This window comes from Lutjanus erythropterus, chromosome 16, assembly GCF_056507025.1.
Source record: "Lutjanus erythropterus isolate fLutEry1 chromosome 16, fLutEry1.hap2, whole genome shotgun sequence".
NCBI classification, from domain to species: Eukaryota; Metazoa; Chordata; class Actinopteri; order Lutjaniformes; family Lutjanidae; genus Lutjanus; species Lutjanus erythropterus.
This window is the reverse complement of record NC_139332.1, coordinates 20,893,194-20,915,065: the sequence shown is the minus strand read 5'-3', so window position 1 is coordinate 20,915,065 and position 21,872 is coordinate 20,893,194. Positions and strand designations below refer to the sequence as shown.

General features: G+C 40.1%; 1 protein-coding gene across 2 annotated transcripts in view; it reads left to right on the top strand.

Moving 5' to 3' along the window:
- Window positions 1-1,283: 1,283 nt before the first annotated feature.
- The window catches only part of pag1 (phosphoprotein membrane anchor with glycosphingolipid microdomains 1), a 69,597-nt gene continuing 49,008 nt past the window's right edge, over window positions 1,284-21,872 (top strand). For both annotated transcript variants that reach the window (XM_084739334.1, XM_084739333.1), the window contains exon 1: window positions 1,284-1,515. The gene's annotated coding sequence lies outside the window, so the exon portion shown is untranslated. The remainder of the gene's footprint in view (window positions 1,516-21,872) is intronic.

Here is a 21,872-nt window from a genome sequence, read left to right as displayed (position 1 = left end):
TTATGTTTCTGTCAACACATAAAATATGACCAAACATGTTACTCATAAAATGGGTTAGGGTTACTATTATCTACTATTATCAGTAAAAACAAAATTCTTATCTGTTGAGTTGTTCAAGGCTCAACACTTCCGTTTAAAGCTGTGAAGTGTTTCTGGTGTAAACAACAAGCATCAGCAAAGCTTATTTTATTATTTTTTTTAAAAATCATGTGATGTTTTGGTAGTTAAATAGTCGAGTCAAGTTCAATTTATATATGTAGCCCAAAATCATAAATCAAATAAGTTTTAAGAGGCTTTTCAATCTGTAGGCTACAATATACAGCACCATAGCAAACTGTCAGCAATATTCTGCTTTTTATGATAATTTTTATTTTTTTCCCCTTTTTTCTGGTTCTCATATATTGTGCCTTTTTTACTTAATATTTATTATGGATTTAACAATATATGGAATATCAAGACTTTGCAATAGCAACATAGCTGATATTACATGGTTAATTACCTTTTTTTTTTGTCTTATTAAAAGGACTGCTAGTGGCTGCTGCATTGTTTTTGTTTTGCAATTTTACATATATAGTTCAAACATTCATTGCCAAAGACGATTAATGCCAGTTTTTGTGCATGCTTAGGTCATGGCCGGTCACTTTTATTTTGTTTTTATTAAACAAGGAAAGCAGAAGCACTTGAAGAGCAAATTATACTAACAAAAAATGCTCTACATATTAAATTTATTATTTAACAGAGGACACTTTTTCAGGGCTTTAAATATCAAATATTTTCAACACTTTAAATATAGTCCTGTAGACTTTTTTCAGGGAATTATCATATTGTGATTTTTAAAAATATTATTAGATCCTTAATAGTGTATTTATATATCTCAAATTACATCTAATATATATTTTAATACAATATTAGGATCATTGTTATATGTTGTTTGATATGTTATTCCATAGCAAATTATTCTGAAAATGTATATTTAACTGCAACAGCTAGAGCATAATTTATTTATTTATTACTTTATTATTTCGATCTCTTCATCTACTGGAAATAAGAAATAGTTTCATCATAGATCATGTTTGCTTTCATCCCTGGCCATGCTCAATAACGTGTTTTTGCTTGTAAGACACTAAAATTGCGTTAATTTAATATATAAAAAAATCACTTGCAGCACATATACCAAGAGAGTCAAGCTTTTAGTCACTGTGAACTACATTTCCCATGAAGCTCTGCGCGGCAGCTCTCTCCTCCTCCCAGCGGAGTCCTGCCTGCCTGGCGGAGCTCAGAGCGGAGCAGCAGACTGATGAACAGCTCCGCGAGTCTCTCACGTCCAGAAAATGTGCGCAGGGTGAAGAAGGAGTCGCGTCGCTCTGTGAAGCCTCCACAGACAAACACACCTCTCTGTCTCCTTTAATGCAACAACGGAGGGTTCAGCCGGAGGATAAATCAAACAAACCCGACCACTTTCTGTTACACCAGCCTCTGAATGCTGATTTTGGCGGACGGTCCTCTCTCTCTCTGGTAAGCGCCGGTTTCATACCTTCACATCTGTGTGTAAAAGTTGTGCTTTTGTTTTGTTCATGCTGTCACCGCTGCAGTGGGCTGAGGATATGTGTGTGTTGTGTGTGTGTGTGTGTGTGTGTGTGTGTGTGTGTAGAGGGAGGCATAGGGAAACTTCACTGACAGAGTGTAGTTGTGACTGCGGCAGCCTCGGTGGTCGCCGCACTGAAGCCAAATTTGAGAAGCGGTGACGGTCGAGCCGGAACAGGGACTTGTTGATGTTGCTCTCCGCTAATAAATGTCAGTGTGACAGTTAAATATATCGGTAGCGTCTGTCTTCTTTTTTTTCTGCATCCGCTGCGTTTTTCAGTTGGTCTTGTTTAAAATAGGCTTTTAATTTAGGTGTCTGCCTAAGCTGCTGCATTGTGTTCATTTCTGAGGGAAAACTCGTTATATTTCTGGCAATTTAATGTTTCAAATTCAGCTGCATCCTTGGTGATAAACTTTAATATTCACTTACATCTCCGGACTTATATCTGAGGTTACAATGTCATTAATTTTCTCATTTTTTGGTCGCATTCATAGGAATTTGGTGATGATTTAGCACTCTTCAACATGTATGGGAAACTATTTGATCATCATTGAAGTGAGATGCGTCTGTACTTGTTTGTGAGATGCAAATCAACTTCCCCCATGGTGACAGATACAGACGGGTTTTAGTCACAGGCACGCACACATGCTCAAGACATGCTCACTGTCTCTCTCTCTCTCTCTCTCTCTCTCTCTCCCTCACACACACACACACACACACACACACACACACACAGAGATCATACCATATACTGTATGGACATGTGTGTATGGATGTTGGCCCCCTGGATACACATGTACATACTGCATGCACATATGTGATGCTACATAAACTATTTTACATCCATATCACTAAAAAAAAAAAAAAATCACAGGAATATAGTGGAATCTAATAGTATTTTCTTGACCCTTCTCAAGTCCCGCCCCTTTTCACTCTGTGCTCCAATAACAGTTGCATGAACTTATTACCTTGGTCAACTTCTCCATTCCTGTTAACATTGGCTAACCTGCAGTTAATCTACATCAATAATTAGCAAGACAGTTAGCAAGTGTTTCACAAACATTAGCTAGTTATTTAGCATTTTGCCAATACATAATCATACTTACATGACAGAATAGGTCGACTGCCAATGAAGAAAAAGACATGTATTACCATGCAGAGAGTTCTGGCAGCTACAGGCTTACCAGACTGTAATTATACTGCATAATGTGACATAACTCACATGCCATAACATGTGGTTTACGTTGTAAAATGGTCATACCTACTATTCCCACAAGCGGTCAATAGCGTAACATCAAACAGCCATATCAGGTGGAGTTGGTGTACATTCAACCAAACGTGCTCGTTTAGCTAACTGAAGATGTGACCCTATCTGTCACTTCTACAGGAAAAGGAGAAAGTTTGCATACAGAGCAAAAAGGGGCAGGACTTCAGAAGGGTCAATTAGAATAATAAATAAATCTATACTGTACACTTTAGGGCTGAAACTAATGATTATTTTCATTATCAATAAATCTTGATTAACTGATTAGTTGTGTGGTACAAAAAATGTCAGAAAATATTTGATCAGCGTTTCCCAAAGGCCAAGATGATGTCCTTAATTGTCTTATGCTGTTTCACAACCCAAAGACATTCACTTTACTGACTAAATAAATTAAATTAAAGACTAAATAAACCAGAAAATATTCACATTTGAGAAGCTGAAATCAGAGAATTTGAACAATTTTGGTCAAAAATGACTCAGATCAACTAATTGATTAATACAATTGATGATTTATTTAATTGTTGATTAATGGTTGTAGCTCTAATATATTTATTGTTTATCATGTGTATGCATTTTGACCAGCGTACAAAACTTAAGTATCACAAGAAAACCAACCAAAGGCTTGCTGAACAGACATGAAAATAAAAGAGAATATATCCCCCAGCCCTATGGATGGTTTTGCGTGTGTGTGTGTGTGTGTGTGTGTGTGTGTGTGTGTGTGTGTGTGTGTGTGTGTTGTTAAGCCCCCTGGACAGTCTCAGACATGCTTAAACAGCATTGTCCTCATTGACACTGACAAGCACGGGGGCATGTCCTTCCATAAATGCATGCACACACGAACAAACACACATTCTCTGTGTACATATGTGATGCACGGTGAAGCCGAAGCACACACACATTCACACACGCGGCCACACACACTTTCCACTGTAATTGTAAATAAGAATTTCATCTCTGCTGACCTGCCAAATGAATGAACACCTCTTTTCACACTCTGTCAGTTCTCCTTGAGTTCTCCCCTTTCCCACCTCAACACGCTCTCAGCTCACACACACACACACACACTCAGGCACATAGCGCCAAATGCCACCAACAGCAGCGTGTGTTGATGTTGTTGAATAGGAGCTGTTGGCAGGCCATCTACCCTGCAGCTTTCACAGAAGTTGACATTCACTTCAGCAAACACAATTTGCACTTTGTTTTTCAGTTTCCCTTAGCTTTCACTGCACTTCCTCATGTCGCACACTTAAACATTAACGAAATCGGTACTTCCCTGACATCTTTTAATGGGAGCGTGGAGAATGAATACCCACTGCTCTGTTGAAACTGGCAGCAGTCATGTTGTGAATCCTGATCTGTAACCGAGCTGTTAGATGAGTTCCTTTTTCAAACATCACATGACAGACACAAGAAACACCGTGAGGTGTTTAAGTTCAGCTTGGAAATTAGATGATCCAAACGTCCAAAAGTCCCAAAAAGCTCACCCCTCTTTGTCTTCACATCACTGTGTTGTGTTTAGGAGACCGTAGCTGGCAGGCTTGTGCAGCTTATATGTCAGAGGGTCATAGCTGGATGTCACTGTATGACTAAATCTCTGTCACTCTCTCAGCGACTGACGGCGTGGTGGCAAATCGAAGAGGACAGCAGCATGGCAAATGCTTTGTGACAATTTTAACTTCAGAGTATTCATAGCTTGCTGCTCAAGTTGGTATTTGGACGGAGACGAGGTCGGCCGGGTACGTGCAGCTGTTGCTTGTAAGAAGAGAGAGGAGTGAAGAGCCAGAAGGGCCAAGGACGTTCTCCAAACCGCAACGACAAGTCCAAGGAGGAGAGTTTGTTTTGGGTCGATATGGATAGCCTTTTGTTCACACGGCCTTTAATTGGAAGGATCACGCTCAAGCTGTCCAAACATTTTCCCATCCAGCTCGGAGAGGAGGGTCTAGCCACTGAGCAGCTAGATCTGAAAACGCTGCTTACAGTATATGTTTCTATTGTGTTTTATTACAGCCAAACTCACGATGAAGCCTGCAACTATTGATTATTTTCATTGTTGATTATTCTATTTATCATTTTCTTTATTAAGCGATGAGTTTTTTGGTCCACAAAATGTCAGAAAATGGTGAAATAGGTTGATCAGTATTTCTCAAAGGCCAAGATGATATCGTCAAATGTTCAAATGTCTTGTTTTATCCACAAGTCAAAGATATTCAGTTTACCAGACTGAAGAAACCGGAAAATTCTCACATTTAAGAAGCTGAAATCGAATCGAAGCTGAAACATTTTTAACTGATTAATTGTTGCAGGTCTACTCATGATTTGGTTCATCTCACTTAGGTGTTTTTGATTGTTCTGTCTCTAATTTTCAACAGGAAGTTGGAGTCAGCAGCCAGTTAGCTTAGCAGAGCATAAAGACAAGAAATGGAGGGACAAAGGTTAAAAAGATTAGCCTAACAGCACCTTTAACATGCTCTAATTAACACATTGTGTCTTATCTGAACAAAACCCAAAGCATAAAAACAACGACTTGTGTTTTTTTGCCAAGTAACCAGCAGAGACTCCAGAAGGTCACTGCTGCTGGCCAACAAACGGCCTGGACCATAACATGTATGTATGTTATCTCAAGACTGGTCAAGACCACAACTGCAGGCATATCACAAACATGTCTGTGTATTGTCTGCCTTACTCAAACTACTTAATGAACATACATTGAAGGATGTAGCTAATGCAGTGTTAATGTTGTGAGACATTGAGGGGACAGGGCATGTGGTGACGAATTGTTGGGGCACATATAGCTACTCTATGTAGCTAATGAAGGTGTGCATTGTTGGTGTCACAACATGGCATAAACACTACATGCTTGCAGTACCACTCTCTCACTTGGTTGAGAGAACTAGAGACAGCACTTGGTCTTAACTTGGTCTTAACCCCCTCAGAGAACCTCTCTTGTCTTGGTCTAATACACTATGATCTAGACTTGATCTTGGTTTAGGTGGTCTTGACTAAAACACTACAGACATCAGCAGAAATTACTAGACTATTCCTTTATGTTTGTCAGTTGCTTTCAGGGAATATTTCAGAGCAAAACTATTATAGAATGCATGTTTTTTAGCCCCGGAAGCCCTGTGCAATCCTTGATGTAGGCTTTTGAGTCGCAGCACCTTGCGGTAAAATTATTTTGCAGAAAGTCATTTGCATGACCCGAACTGTTCTCTATTCAGGAGGGGCGAGGCTGAACAGCTGCCTGTAATTCTGCTCTCATTAAAACTGCTCCTAATGTGTCTGGACTGATAGGGAACACAGTGATGCTGCTATACTGGGCCTGGAGGTCCTGCTGCTTAGAAGAGAAAGTATAATCGCACTCTGTCCGACTGCTATGAAAGTAGAGTTTCATCATAGGCTGTCAAGATGTCGTTTAGCACACTACACACATTTCACACTCACTTAGGCTTTAACAAGCAAGAACCCCGTCCCCGTCATTGGTAGGCAAACAGCGGAGTGTTCGGCTCTGCACCCCAGGTTTTGCAATTACCCTGCACGCCCTGTTTGACACCCCTGTCCATCTGAGACACACACCTCAGGGGATTAGGCCGAGGATTGAGTCTGGAGGAGGCGCGCGTTGCTGTGACTACCAACAAATTTTTGTTAAATGTCAAGCATGCTTTGGATTGAGCAGGATTCTAATATAAACACGGTTATGTGCTGTTGCTGGAGCGAGTATTTTCTTTCATTGATCTGGAATGGAGCAAAATAGAGGAGCTGAATTTAATTATATTCCCTTTAGATGCAGTTCTTCCTGTGTTAGCCAGGAGGTGATTTTTACAGAGTTGAATTTATATGTCCTTAATGCTGTTAGCTGTAGTTTAAAGGGCTAGTTTGGATTATTTAAAGTGGGGTTGTACAAGGATAGTTAAGGAAGGACCTACAGTAGATGCCAGCCAGCATGCCCCAAGTTTGGAGAAGCAGAGAGGGGTACCAGCATGGAAGCTCAGAGAAAGGTATTTTAGCCACCTATAAAACATCCCCCTAAAATCAATCAAGTGTACACTATATTTAGAATATTTTTAGTGTTTTACCCTACCATCAAACAGCATTTCCTGACAGGAAACCATTGTTATAAAGGCCACCTGTAGCTGAAGTTGTTTGTTTTCTTGTCTGACTTCAGTGAATCCAAACTATACTTTTAAAACACCAAAGTCACACAATAACACAAACAAACTAACAGATGGAGGAAGCGATAGACCAGTAACTCTACCAGTAAGTTTACCACAGTGTTCTTAAACTTTTGGTTAAAGTTTCAACTCCTTAGTTTTATGCTTTAGCACCTTGACGTCAAAGTGACATCATCTTTCATGGACATAAAACCAAACAACGTGTCCCAGTTTGACCTCTGCTTTGTTTTTGTACTGTGCAGTTATATGTGAGCTATAAGTGTTGTTTTTAACTTTAAGGAGATGTGAGTTTCACCTTGCATGTATGGTTTTCACTAAGAAAGAGGAAACACACTCACAGTTATTAGCGCTCAACATGCTGTGGTCGCGGGATGCCTCTGTGGGTTCATACAGCACGTCTTAGCTGAAATCTGTCAACGAAACACCCATTTGTGTTTCTGTGTAGTGACGAAAAACGTATATACGTGTTACATTTATGGGCTGAATTTACAGGCTTTAAGTTTCCTTTCTCACTGTTGCATAAAAGCTCATTTAAATAGTGAATTTCATTTCACACAGAGCTGCAATGCAACAAGTCTGTTGTAAATATTTCTGTATGATTTAAGAGTTTGATAATCATTAGCAGGATTTGTGCATCTTTTTGATTCAGTCCTTTCATTTGGTGCGACTGCATGCCTGGAGTGATGCTCATTTATCTTTAATCTGTAATTTTGCTACATGAAGTCTGTCATTTTAGAAAGCAAGAGGAGCTCGCTGCTGGCGGAAGAATGATCATTATGTTTGCACTTATTCGCTCCAGCCAATTGAGAATCGGTTGCTACAAATGCCTCGTCTCTTCTGCTTGTAAATATTAGTGGGCTCAGAGTGACAAAGGTGAAACAAACACAAGGATTCAGTCAGATTGAAGTAGAAATTTAGCAAGAAATTTGAGGGTATGACAGAAAAGAAGAATACAAAAACAGACAGCAGTTCTAATAATAAAAAGGGGATATTGATCTACAGTGCATCACTTGGGTTACCGGTGCTTCTCTCAGTATCCTCAACACTACTGACCCTCGCTGGATTGATTTTTCATTTGTTCTGTACAGTGTAAAGGGCACTTGTTATGCTTTTTGAAATCCAATTTGTGGTAGTTATTAGAGCTCCCAAAGTGCCTCTTCTTCTTCTGAGAGGGTGCAAGTACACAATCTTCAAAGAGTACACATGACAGAGTTGATGGATCTTCAGATGGTTTCGAGCTGTGCTCAGCTCAGAAATGCAAATTCCCACAGCGAAACCAGAGAACACCGAAGATGATAGATGACAAATGTGTTTTTTCACACCTCAGCAAGATCAGGAAATGCTCCTAGCAGCTTATTCAAGGTAGGGAAACTACCTAATGTTCAGCTGAGCTAAAATGTAACACTAGTTGATCAATGATCAATTGAAGCGTTGAACCATGATGCATCTCTTCTACTGGAAAATGTGGAGTTTCAGCCTTTGGAAAGATTAATTATCCAGTAGGTGAATATGCAATGGAGATAAACTTTTTACAGCTTCATCACTCTGATGAATTCATCTTATTCCAGCACAGGGAGCGTTGTCAGATCATATTACCTTCATTACTATTCTCTGTCTGGCATTGTCACTGTTGGAAGTAGGACTCCCCTGTCAAAGGATACCTGCATCCTGTTGGTACCCAGATCTAAAAAAAAATGATGACAGAGCTCAACAGTCAGGTTCCAGAAGCGAAAATTCCTCTGATATTCTAAACAGAGGATTTAGATTGTTAGTCATATGCCCCTGTTGGAGTTACAAGTCTGTGTATCAGTCATGTCCATAAGGAAACATTGTTGATATTGTCTTTATATACTTTTTAAAATACCTTTTTATGTGTGTTGGATAATAATTGTGAATTGGGCAGCACTTTATGCGGTTTTTCGTTTAGTAAATCAGGTGCGAGGTGCCATTATTAAACCCATCCTTCATTTTTGCACTCCCTTGCTGACACTTCTTAAAATACATGTTCATCAGTTCTAAATCACAATGTTACGACGGTGGAGGACTCAGTGTTTGATGACTGTCAGGCATGGTTATTGTCCAGTCCTACACTGTAAATGCAAACAAACACTGTCCTTACTTAAATTAGATAGTGCCTTTAACTTCGTTTATATTAGTCAAATTTCCAGTACTTTTTAATTTTAGACAACAAGTCAAGTAATCCTTTCAATGAATCTAGTTTTAAAGACAGTAACTGTATTTAGAATACCACCAATTTAAACTGTATCTGTAACAAAATACAGTTACTCATATTTTGTATTTTAAATACGTAACACTGTTACTCGTAGTACGTTGCTCTCCAACCCTGAGGATTGTGGTACATAAGAATGTGATATGCTTTAAAAAAACCTCTTTTTCCAACCATGCGTGCATGTGTGTGTATTTATGTGTGAAAGTGTGCACACATGCTTCAGTAATAGCAACACCTTTGAGGCAAGAAACAGCTGAGCTCATTATGTAAACATACCAAACTCAGGAATGCAAAATCTCAGCGTGTGTGTGTGTGTGTGTGTGTGTGTGTTTCTGTCTTTACAAGTAACATGTCACACATTGTTGAAGCCAGACTTGTTTGTCCTGACATACAGTAGTTGGATTCCTGCCCGATCATGTCCACATTTACCAGCCAAAACACACAAAATACTAACAGACAAACAGATATATGCACCCACAGGTTACTCGCATGCAGAAATGACTGTATCTAAGTTATGCATAAGGACACGCACGCATAACTTAGATCCAGTCTGTCCAATCTGACACACCCACACAAACTTCAAACACACTTTTCCTGCACATCAGTTTCCACTTACACATGTATTACATGATTGTTTACTTCTTTCATACATACAGCAGACTGTTATCAACTCAAGGTGGCCCTTAGCAATTTTCTCAAGGATAACAGGGTGTTTCAGCCTGTGTTCGACGGTTCTGCAGCTCAGTGTTTGTGCTCAGACCTCCGCTTTGTGCTGCTGCGTGACCGAGCAGCAGAGAGAGAGAGAGAGAGAGAGAGACAGAGCAAGGGGTTGAGGGAGAGTGTGGCGTGTTCGAGCCGAGTAAACACTGCGGATGCGATTAACTCAGATTGCCTTGGGGAAGCTCTAATGGGAAATCATAGTCCCTCTTCCCAGGAATTGTGGGTAACACAAGTTGTTATGCATTCACCCCCTGATGTTAGAAGCTACTTCTACTGAGAGGGGACAGGGCTGAGGAATTTGAAATGACTTGTGTTCTGGTCTGCTGTCATTGTCTTCTTGTATAGGAAGAGATGAAAGCTCTATTTAGAGCCTTTAACTACATCACACGGTCTTCAACAACAAGCAGAGTTGATAAAGTCGTCATGACGATGGATCTTGACTCTGACTGTCCCAAATGCCATTTATGAGGCTTTGAAACTTCAGTGAGAATTACAAGTGAATATTCAAAGCTTCGATGAGGGGGGGGACAACACAAGCCATCAGAATTTCCTAAATCCCGTGGTCATTATTTACTGATGTACTCTGCTAATATTGTAATTATGAGTCTAATGAGAGACGAGGACAGAAGGGGAGACATCAGTCACTGTCTGTTCCGTCCCTGCTTTCAAAGTCTCAAGGGTCGACTTGACGATCGCGCTCATCACAGCCATGTGATCGTGGGACAGCTTTTGTGCACGTGGAGCAGAAATGTTCTTTTGCAAGGAGAGTTTTCTGTCCGGATCTGTCCTGCTCCATTTTCTTTTCTTCTTCCTCTTTTCTTTTTTGGCAGCGTTTTGCCTCTTTTTCAGTGCAACCGACTCCTTCTCTTCAAAAAACTCTGAAGTATTTTGGTCAGCCCTAATCTTGACATAAAAAGTTAATTCTTTACTTACGATTGTTCTTAAGGATGAACTTCCATGTTTAAAGGAGTAGTTTTTTGGGAAATACCTTTCTTGCCATTACATAGAGATGAAGATTGATGCCACTCTTGCATCTGTGCAGTAAATACGAAGCTACAGCCAGGGGACAATTAGCTTAGATGAGGGTAAACACTGGAAACAGGGGGAAACAGTTAGCATTTTCAAAGGTAACAAAATCTTACCGGCATCTCTAAAGCACGCTAAGAGCCAGGCAAGCTTCTGAGATCTGTCTCTGAGATGTCTGACGCTAACCCAACACAATAGAGGTGAGTGGAATTTTTGTTTTGACTCTCAAAGCAAAGACATGACATTGTAAAAACTCCCTCAGAGAAATTAGACGTATTATTTCAGTGATTTCAATTAGTAGACTCTTAATGTTTGCCTCTACGTAAAGCATAAAACAGTGTTCCCATTTCCTTCCCTTTGGTGTCCCAAACATTTTCAGTTCCACAAGACTAGCAGATGATGGACTCTCACTGCTTTTTCTCATTTCTATTCAAGTGATTCCAGTTCCCTGAAAGAACTGCCTGCTCGCTGCTATCATGGGCTGCTATCTGCTGCTATTGTTGCCTCTTGCTCTTCAAGTCAAATGGAGAGTTGCCAAGGACTGGGAGGGGACAAGTAACAACACCCTGTCTGTTACAGAAGCGGTGTAATTTATGGGAAGTGTGGTTTTATTTTTGATGCATGCCACATATACGACTTGTAACACATTTTAGGTGCCTGAAATGTGCCGTGCATGCGGCATGTGTGAACAAGCTGTGAGCTTACAAACGATCAGCATTAATGCAGAGAGCAGCAGAGGGGTGAGGTGAGGTGAGGTGATGGACAGGAGACATGGGTGAGTGAACAGAATGTGTATAGACTGTCCCCTCTCCTCCGTGTAAAGTGCTGCTGATGCAGCAGACGTTCGCACACAGTCACACACTGCAGGGGTGGGATGCTATAATGTTACCCGAGGGGAGGATCCTCATCTCACACTCTGCTGGCTAAAGCACTGCAGGGAGGGTTCACACATATACACACACACACATTAAATACACACACGGATACAGTGCACACAGAGGTCTGCATGCACACTTATGCACACACTGAGCCTTATTTGTATTCTGTGCGGGGCATTTGTATTTTATCTTTGTGAGAATAATATCTGTTTTTATGTGTTTCTGTCGAACTCACCTGTGTGGCTTTCTGCGTCTACAAGCAAGGCTTCGTCCATGTCGGCATCTCTGTCTCTGGTCACATTTGCCTGCAAAAACAGAGCAGCAAAACCACAAACAAAACACAAACTGAATCAGTGAAAATATGTAAGAAGTAATACTTTTTTTTTCTGGTACATTTTTGTTTTCATAATACAGTGCAGCAGTGTTCTGTCAATGTTAATGAGGTCAACATGTGTTTTTGCGGTCAGGTGTTTGACATCATGTGTTTGGAGAGAAATAGAATATCTGTTCATAGGCAGTTTATAACTGCAGTGCATGGGGGTCACTGGGGACGTGATGAGGAGACAAAGGCATGATTGTTGGTGGGCTTTCTGACGTCTGTGTGTGTGTGTGTGTGTATTTAGCATTTGTTTGACATGCATGCAGTGAAGTGTGTGCGGGGTTTATGTTTAAAGGGATAGTTTGGATTATTTCGAAATTTTACCGAAATCACACCATGACCTACTGCAATTTTTAAATCGCAGGAAGCGCGATATTTTTCAAAAGCGAAATTTGTGTCAAAATACCGTTTTGAGTTAAATATTGCTGAAATGTCCTCGCTTTCACATCATCTTCTACAGATTTTTTTGATCTTTATTATATTTATTAATATGTTTTTCAATTACAATGAGCATAGCACAGATGCATTAAATTATCAACCCTTGTAATATCCCACAAATCATATCGCAATGGCAACATTAGTCAAAAAAATCACAATTATATATTTACCGCCAGTCAGAAGAAGCAGGTCAAATAGTAAAGTAAAAAAGGTCAGATTAAAATAATCATTATCAGTATCAGAGGGTTTTGATTGGCTTGGAGAGAGTGATATTTGGCTTATATAACTGTCTGACAACAGGTAAACCAGTGAAAACATTTTAAATATAGTGTTCTCTTAAACTGATATTGATTTTTTGGGTGAACCTTTGTTAAGTGGCTAACATGTTTTGCTGCTGGTCCACAGCAGTACGTTGTACTCAGTGTGCTTCCCTATACTGGGGGCAAACTGACCTCCATCTACTGTAGGTAATGTCACTCATTCACCTCCACTTCCAATAACCATAACTGTCCCTTCAAGTATATTCCATCTAAACTGGACATAACAGCGATGAGGCATGTGCACATATCAGGTGATAGTGGTGAGGTTTTTGTGCTCTACAGGGTGGCTGTTTGCTCTGTCTCTGTGCGCATGAAGGATGGGACGGCCAGTGGACTGGCTTACATCCATCACCAAGGACCTCAGGCTGGCTGACACCATTTTACACCTTCTCTCTCTATCTGTCTGTTTCTGCCATTCTCACTTTCCTTTTCCCTCGTTTCTTCATTTTTTTGGCTTGATTTTATATCATTTAATTCTCTCGCCAGTCTACCTTGTTTTTCTTCGCCGCCCTCTTACCACCTCCTTTTCTTTCTTTCTCCGCCTGTCCCTGCTCTTCATCTTGTCTTGCATTCCAGTCTTCCTCCTTTCTAACCTTCTGTCACACTAATTCACATTTCCCCTTTATGTGTCTCCTTTCCATTCCTCTTTTTATATTTGTCACCACTTTCTTTCTTTCTCTGTCTGAAAACCTGCATCGCTGCCACTGGCATCAATCCTGAGCAGAGGCTGTCAGACACACACACACACACACACGCACACGTACGCGCACACACACACAAAGACAGCCTGTCCTGCTTACAATTAAAGCCTCCCTCCCCTACCTCCCTCTTCCCTTTTCCCAAGCAGGCTCATAATAGGAAATGCCCCCGTTATCTCTACGGGCACCGGCGTATTAATATAAGCCGTAGACAAACAAGGTGTGGGTCCATGCTCTGCTATGTGTGCGCTCTGATAAAATGCAATAGTACGAGGCTGAAATTACATGGCCGGCCATTTCAAACTGTTTCTCCCAAGTGATTTGTACTTGTCAGTGAAGTAATGCTGTGAGAGGGTGAAGAACAGACAGGTGAGAAAAGAAAAGCGAGAAATGTGGGAAAATGAAATAAAAGATAGAGCTCTCCAGGGTCAGACAGTGGTTTTAAGTGTGGTGTGGTCTTCTTGTCGGTTGATTGGACAGAGTCCAGAGAACTGAGTGTGAAGTGGACGAGATGATGCACCGTAAAAGCCAAGGGGACCGGAATCAAACTCACTCTGTTATCAATACATGATTGCATGAGACTGATCATGTATTTTAGCTTTATTCCATTAAGAATAAAGCAGCAACTGCATTATTTTTCATAAATAATTCATCTGTTTTTTTCTTTGATTAACCAGTTTTTCATTCTATTAAAAAAAGCGAAAAATGGCAAACATTTTCCAGAGATTTTCCAAGATAACAAATGGCCAAAACCCAAAGATATTCAAGTAACAATGATATATAAAAAAAGAAAACAGCAGCAAATCCTCACATTTGAGATGCTGGGACCAGCTAATAGTTGTTGTTTTTTGCTTGATAAAAGGCTAAAATGATGGATAATTTATTAGAGTGTTGTCTTTATGTCAATTAACTTATTGGTTCACCATTAAAGGTCACACTAAAAAGTGCAGCAGCAAAATTAATCTGCTCGTCTTTGGGGAAAAATTGGGCTCAAGAGGTTTGACGTAGGGAAAACTCACAGGCCTAGCTGGATAACAAGTTTGATAGTTAGAGTTAACCAGTAACATGCTAGCCAGATGGGAACATGATAGTGTTAGTCACAGAAGCTCCCCAAGTTATTTTCTTAGTCATGGGCATTTCACTCTCCCTGTGGAATTTTGCTCTCTGGATCGCACATCATTTGATCCAGTTAGGAGTTTCATGAGGCAAAAACTCCCCAAGCTTGCTAACTTCTTGCAAGCTCTTTAGCTCTGTCGCTAACAGGGCATTAAGTTCACACAGCTTAGTCAAAAGACATCTTTTTGTTAGCTTGCACTCTTTATTCAGATTTTGAACTGTTGTTTGAACATGGGAAAAATACATATTGACCTGTTGCATACCCCGTTGACCAATAAACTAAGCTAAAAGGCACACACCGCACAAGAAAATATAGAGATTATACTGAAGTGTGAGACACTCCTGACTGGCCACACATGCTCAGACTCACGAATTACGCTAAATGAGTTGTGTTCACGTTAAACTGAACGAATAACATGTTAGTTTGAATTGCCTCAGCTTGACTGAGAAAGTGACAGACCTACTTTGTACCATTGACTCTTGTCTGTAAACCATTCCTCTATTTTGGATCTGTTTATACTCCATTACAGAGAAGGTATAGATAAAAGTAGCTGGTGCAATAAGCTGTGATAGCTTCCTTCATTCTGGACTTGACTTTTAGTTCTGCACTCTCAGTTTCTAAATGTGATGTGATGTGCTACTGCTCCTGTTTTAAACCTTATATCTGATCATATGAGCAGACTGTAAGAAGTGTAGAGGTCACGGTCAGGACAGAATAAACTACACATTTTACAGTGAGGGCGTGAGACCTCTGATTTTCTGTGCATGCAAGCCAAAGGTCAGTAACAAGCTATCACAGCTGTTAGTGTCAGTTTCATTAAGAGGACTACATGAATCACATGAGATCAGAGAGTTTCTGAGGCTAACGACAACGATTGAACTTTGTTTCAGTAAGGAACAAGCAAATCTGCCAATGACTATGGGACAATGAAAGATAAAGTACCTTCCTCCTAATTTTTGTCTGTTCAGTGAGCTCTTCAGCTTATGACTTTGCCCTCACTTCAGCTTTAGCAATAAAGGAAGTGATCAGTTCTGATTTCTGTCTGTGCTCTGAGTGGATGACAGTTTGAAGCAATTATCTGGCTGGTACAGAGGAAATGAGCAGCGACTTATATCAATTTTTCTCTGGAGAAGCCTTTAGCCTGATTGCAGATGACTGTTTATTGAAGGGACAGTATTTGTTAATGGACTATAGGGCATTATGTCACCAGATAGCGAGGTGCGTGTGTGTGTGTGGGAGGATGAGAGACAGACACTGTGTGTGTGTGTTTGTGAAAATGCAACAATTTGCAGCATGAGAATAGAAGGAAAGCTTGATAAGGATGCAATTATAACCATTAGGACTGTTTGCTCATGTTGTGTTTTCTGTGAAATTAGAGGATTGCTTACTGATATCCGCGAGTCATCCAGGGAATTTACTCTCCGTCTCCCTCTGTTTTCCCCACTCCATCCTCCTCCTTCCTCTCTCTGTCTTTGTCACTGCTGAGCTCTTTGAATAGGCTGCTTGTTTGCCTCTGCTGGCTGCTGGTAAATATGCTTCACTATCCAGGAGCAGACAATAGCAATGTCAAAATGTAAAGGAAGGAAAGAAAAAAAAAAGGGAGATACGAAGAGAGAATGACACAGACAGACAGAGGGAGAGTTCTGAATGAATGAGTAAATAGATTTGGAGAAAAGATGTTTGAGCCAAGTGGGAGAACAAAGAGCTGATTGTTGAGGTAAGTTAGGGGCCTTTGAGTTCCCGGACAGTCGGTCCCTGATGTTTTTCTTAGATTCCCTGATGAAAAGTTAGAGGGTTGGGCTCGTTCACTGTGCTAACAGTTTGACTCCGAGCTGCCCGTCAAAGAAGGGCAGCAATGTGCAGTTTTATTTATTGGAAGAAATATATTTATAGGATCAGTCTGCAAGAATTTAGTTTTATTTGAATAGTTAGAGCCGTGCGTAAAAACCTCAATACTCTTTTGGTACTGAAATATGTAGCATTAAATGATTGCCCTAATGGCCAATATGACCTTTAATATCACAGGATTTCAACCATGTAGAACAACTGCTGAACATACTGTGTTTTAAATAGCCGTTTAATAGCAGAGGTGTAAGTATGGAAACAAACCAAAGATCTGCACGTGCACACAGGTACAAGCTTATATTGTGGCTCGTTTCAGGACATTTCACCATGTTTCCTTTGATGGTAAGTTACATGGCAGTCAGAGTGATCTCTTGCTCTCTGTCTCTCTGCTGCGACTGCAAGTCTGTATCGCACTGTTCCCATCAAAAGACGCCTCTCACTGTGAAAACGGTGCTCTGTCTGACTGGGGCCAAACGCCTCAGTGATGATTTGATCTTCAAATGTTTAAATAATTATATGCAACCTGTGAATATTCTATCTCCTCACATGGAGAAGTAAGTATTGGAGTGTTGTTCCAGCACTACTCAGATGATATCAAGTTAATAATCCTTGTCCTTTTCTCATCTGGACACATAGGCCAAGTGAACATGTATAACAAAACAAAAAGTTAAATGCTAGTTAGATCCCCCAACGCTCCTTTCAGTACTGTGGATAGCGCCACTCAATAAATGGCAATAAACGTCATTTTTGCAGGTCACTGTTTAATTCAACTCCATGTGTAGCTTGCAGCGAACTTCAATATTGAATAGAAAATAAGCAAGTAATGCATTTAGATTTTGGGTCAGATGGTTCAGTCATGCAGAAGCTTTTTTTTACAACCTGGCAACCCAAAAGTTGCCATTTTAGTTGCTTATAACTGATCAATAAAACTTTAGTAACTCACTTATTAGTAAAGCCATTTGTTTGAACTTTTTCTTTGACAGTTTTTGATTCATTTGCACATATTTTTTATGCAGACTTAGTGGACATATATTGGTGCATAGACAGCATTCGACTTTTGGGAACTTTGTCCTCTTTTTATGTAAACAAATAAAGAGAAGCAACTATGTTCCTCAAAGGAAGGCATGCAAAACAGTATTATTTTGGTACGGGAACTGAAGCTCCTGTATCAGCACTAATAACATTTCCAAACAATACCCGGCCTTAAATTTCAGTTGTTAAATGGATGTTCCTTTTTGCTTTATTTGTGTGAAGCACGCTGAATTTCCCCTTAGTACACAATGTACTTCATAAATAAACTTGCTTGCTTAAATACAAGGGATGGCTCGATGCCAATTTTTCATGTCCAGTACCGATACCAATCCGTCTTTTTCCCTCTCTTGAGCTACTGAGTTGTTCACACATTTGTATGGATGCACTTTCCTTAACGTAGTTATCTAAAAAACATCATGCTCAAACTGTGAAACAAATATTCTACTCCCATGAAGGAATTCATCGCCCACAGCATGACTCAGACATGCACCATTACATACTGCTTCTTATTTTTATTTTATCTTTTTCAGACCGACATTCAAAATGGAATTTAAATAAACTGCATAAATTGCTCTCTGATATTTTGCTTTTTTTCTTCCATGAGCTTAAAATAACAGACAGGTCTCAGTCATGTTCTAGTTTACTGTTGATGTGACACATGTCACTCATCTGTGTTAGGCTGGAGATATACTTGCTGTTTAACCACATGTTGTCATTCACTTGTCTGACTGAGCAAGTGATAGAAAAGAATATATTGATAATTTTTTCATGTAAAAATGCTAGGGATGTCCCGATACAACTTTTTCACTTCCAATACTATACCGATATTGCAGCCTTGAGTATTGGCCGATACCGATATCGATACGATACGATATCAGCATGAATCATACATACTTTTATTACTTATTTTGTAGTGTGGAATGTTAGAAAAGGCTTGATCAAGTGATGTTACTCAAACAGAGAACAATAGTCAGCAACCAGAGTCACCTATGGATGGAGGTGCTGGAGCGGAAAATGGAGATTTTAGATGCAGTCCGATAAAATACGATACTTGTTATCCGATATCAATATCGGATCGAGACACCCCTAAAAAATGCTCTTAAAGCCTCTCAAATATGGAGATGTCACACTTTTCTTTGTTTATTACCATATTAAACTTAATATTTTTGGGTTTTAGATTCACAAAATGAGACATTCAAAGGCATGCAATGGCATTTTATAGGGAGCAGTCCAACAGTAAGTACAATTAGTTTAGTCTTTGTTGTTATTTATATAGAAATATTAGGCCTTTATAAAAAAAAAAACCAGTTTGTGTGGGGCAAGTAATTGGTAATTCAAAAGATACATCTGCTGACTGCTGAAAATTGACTGCCGCATTTACACTTCGTCGAATGCTTACTTATGACTAGTATAATCTTTTTTCTATACAGCTCAGTGAGGTTGTGAAGAGTATACGCTTGGCCCAGGGAATACAGCACGTTTGAAAAATGCCTACAAAGCTTAAACGCTTAAGTTGTGTTGTGGAAGCTGCACCTCTTCATGTATAGCAGGAGTGGGAGTTTTGACAAGGGGAAGGAAAAAGAGGGAGGGGAAGATGAAAGTGGTTTACCTTCCAGCTCCGGGTAAAGGAAAGGATCCGAGTACCGGAGAGAGAGAGAGAGAGGTATGGACCTTTTTAAGACCCACCACAGCAGGGTGCTCTGCTGAGCTGCACTGAGCGGGGACATAAAAAGGTTGTGAACCGGAGCCAGGCCCCTGAGCTTTCTACGAATACTGAGGGACCGAGGAGAGGAGGGAAAAAAGGAGAGGAAATGATGGGAGGAGAGAAAAAGTTAGAGAAAATGGAGGCTCAGAAGGGAGGGGTGAAGATAAAAAGAGGAGCAAGGAGACAAGAAGAGAAGAGGAAAATGGGAAAGGACAGGGGAGATGAGTAAAAAGTGGAACCCTGTGTAGTGAAGTGAAGAAAAGTGCTTTCCATCGTGTTCTTTCAAGTTGACGGAGTTTAGGATGAAGCTCGCTATAGATGACTGATTTCTAATGCAGAGCTTTAACTCTCCGGGATACTCTCTGTCTCTTATCAACTGCAAACATCCTTTGTATGTGAACACGGAGCCTCCCTTAAAGGATGTCAGGGGATAACAGTTGAACTCTATGAAAGGCTCTGCTTTAGGTGGAGGTTTGGATATGAGTCATTCAGGAGTGTCTCTAGATCCAGAGGAATGCAAGATTTGATGGATGGAGCTGAGGCTAGAGGAAGAAATGGAGAAGAGGAGGAGGAATTTGGGGTATTAAGCCAATGGCATCTCTCAGACAGACTAGGAAGTGACAGCAGGAAATCCACGATGTAATCAGACCCACTTGATTCTGATTCGCCAGACATAACAGACACAACATTCTCAGCATTCAGATGTGAAATGTTCCAATTTAATGATAACCTTCTCGCCAATTTTCCTAATCCTGAAGGGAGGACCTAATTCTTTATAGTTGCTGGAAAAAAAACTTGGATCATCTGAAAAATCTCAACGCATCAATGAGACGTCTTTGGCAGTGAACGAGCGTCTCATTAGAAAATTGGATCCTTGTGTCTGGCTTAAAGGCAGTGTCGGTCTGACGGACCATCACTTTGGTGCAGACTGAAATCAAGCTCAGTCTCAACAATTATTAGATTGATTGCTATGAAATTCTGCACAGCCATTTATGATCCCCAGAGGTTGATATTTTTGGCTTGAAAACTCTCTCCTGAAAACTCTTGGATAAATTTCCATACAGTTTGGTGCAAACAGTAGTGTTAGAGGACGAACTGTAAAAACTTTGTTGCTTCTCTTACTTTTCCTCCTCATGAGGTCAACATTTTAATTTAGTGTCGGGGAGAACTTGTTTTGGACGTGGGGAGACAAGCTCTGTCATTGAACTGGCTGAATCCCTGCAAAAGAAAAGGTAACAGCTGCTAGCTTGTTCACGTCTGTGCTGTTAGCGACCAGCTGCTAACATGCCATTTTCAGCATGTAGGTTGTTAGCTCGGAGGTTGGTGTTTACATTCTAGTATTTTATAATGATTAATTTGCAGGTTACTTCAGCGATCGCTTCTTCATTTAATAAATTTGGCCATAAAAAATTATGTAAATATAGTATATTACATAGTCCTATTGGTAAAATTGGTCACATAATTATTGAGATTGTTAGCTTTATCTGACAGTTAGTCAAAAGTCCCAAAGATATTTAGTTTACTGTCATTCAAAGAATATATTTGAGAAGCAGGAACCAGCTAAATGTTCTGCATTTCTCACTGAATTATGCCTGAAATCAATTAAAAAAGCTTTCAGTTTGTTTTCTGATGAACAGCTAATTGATAAATCAACTTATTTGGCTCTGTTAGTTATATTTCAAGGTATACAGAAGATTATCATCATTCACTTGGACCCAAAAAGTTATTAATATAAGCTGATTGTGAATTGGTGCCTGCAGAATGACTTAGATATTTGTAGGTGTTTCTCTCATTACTTTGTGTGTTGCTGCTGCATTCTCACTACGATTTGAATAAATCTTCAGAGAATTGTTCCATCTGAAGTTGTCGGGAGCAATAAAGAATGGCCTGATGAAGCCTGTTTGTATCTCACAGTAAATAGCGCCTTCCTATTCAGTCCTCCTGTGTCGTGTTTGATAAAAACAGGCTGCAGTGGTTGCTGCTGCAGTGCTGAAGCAGGAGAGATGCTGGATGGGGGAATTCCACAATGTCTCGCTGTACATTATTCGTCGGTTTGTTCCACTCCCATCCTCGTCACAATCACCTTTCCCCTTCCTTCTGACGACTCGTGGCCATAAAAACACACCCGGTCATAAAGCGGTAAATTAAAAGCCTGAGTCAGAGCAACAAATGAGGCTGGGGGATTAGCTTCTTTTCAACCATGTTATGAAGGTTATTTTTAGGCTCCTCTGAGCCGCACAATGCCTCATAAAAAAAACAAAGCTAGGGTTTGGCTTTTGAATACGGATCTGTGGGTCTGTGACTGTGAGTGAGGTTTTAGTGGTATTTCATTGATTTTGACTTCCAGTAAATTTGGCTTGTAGCAATTCACATGACGTAAGAGGGAGTTTTTTTTATGTCATACACATGAAAAGTGAGTGTCTATCTACAGAACTGGGGAGTTATGGATTACTTCATCAGGATACA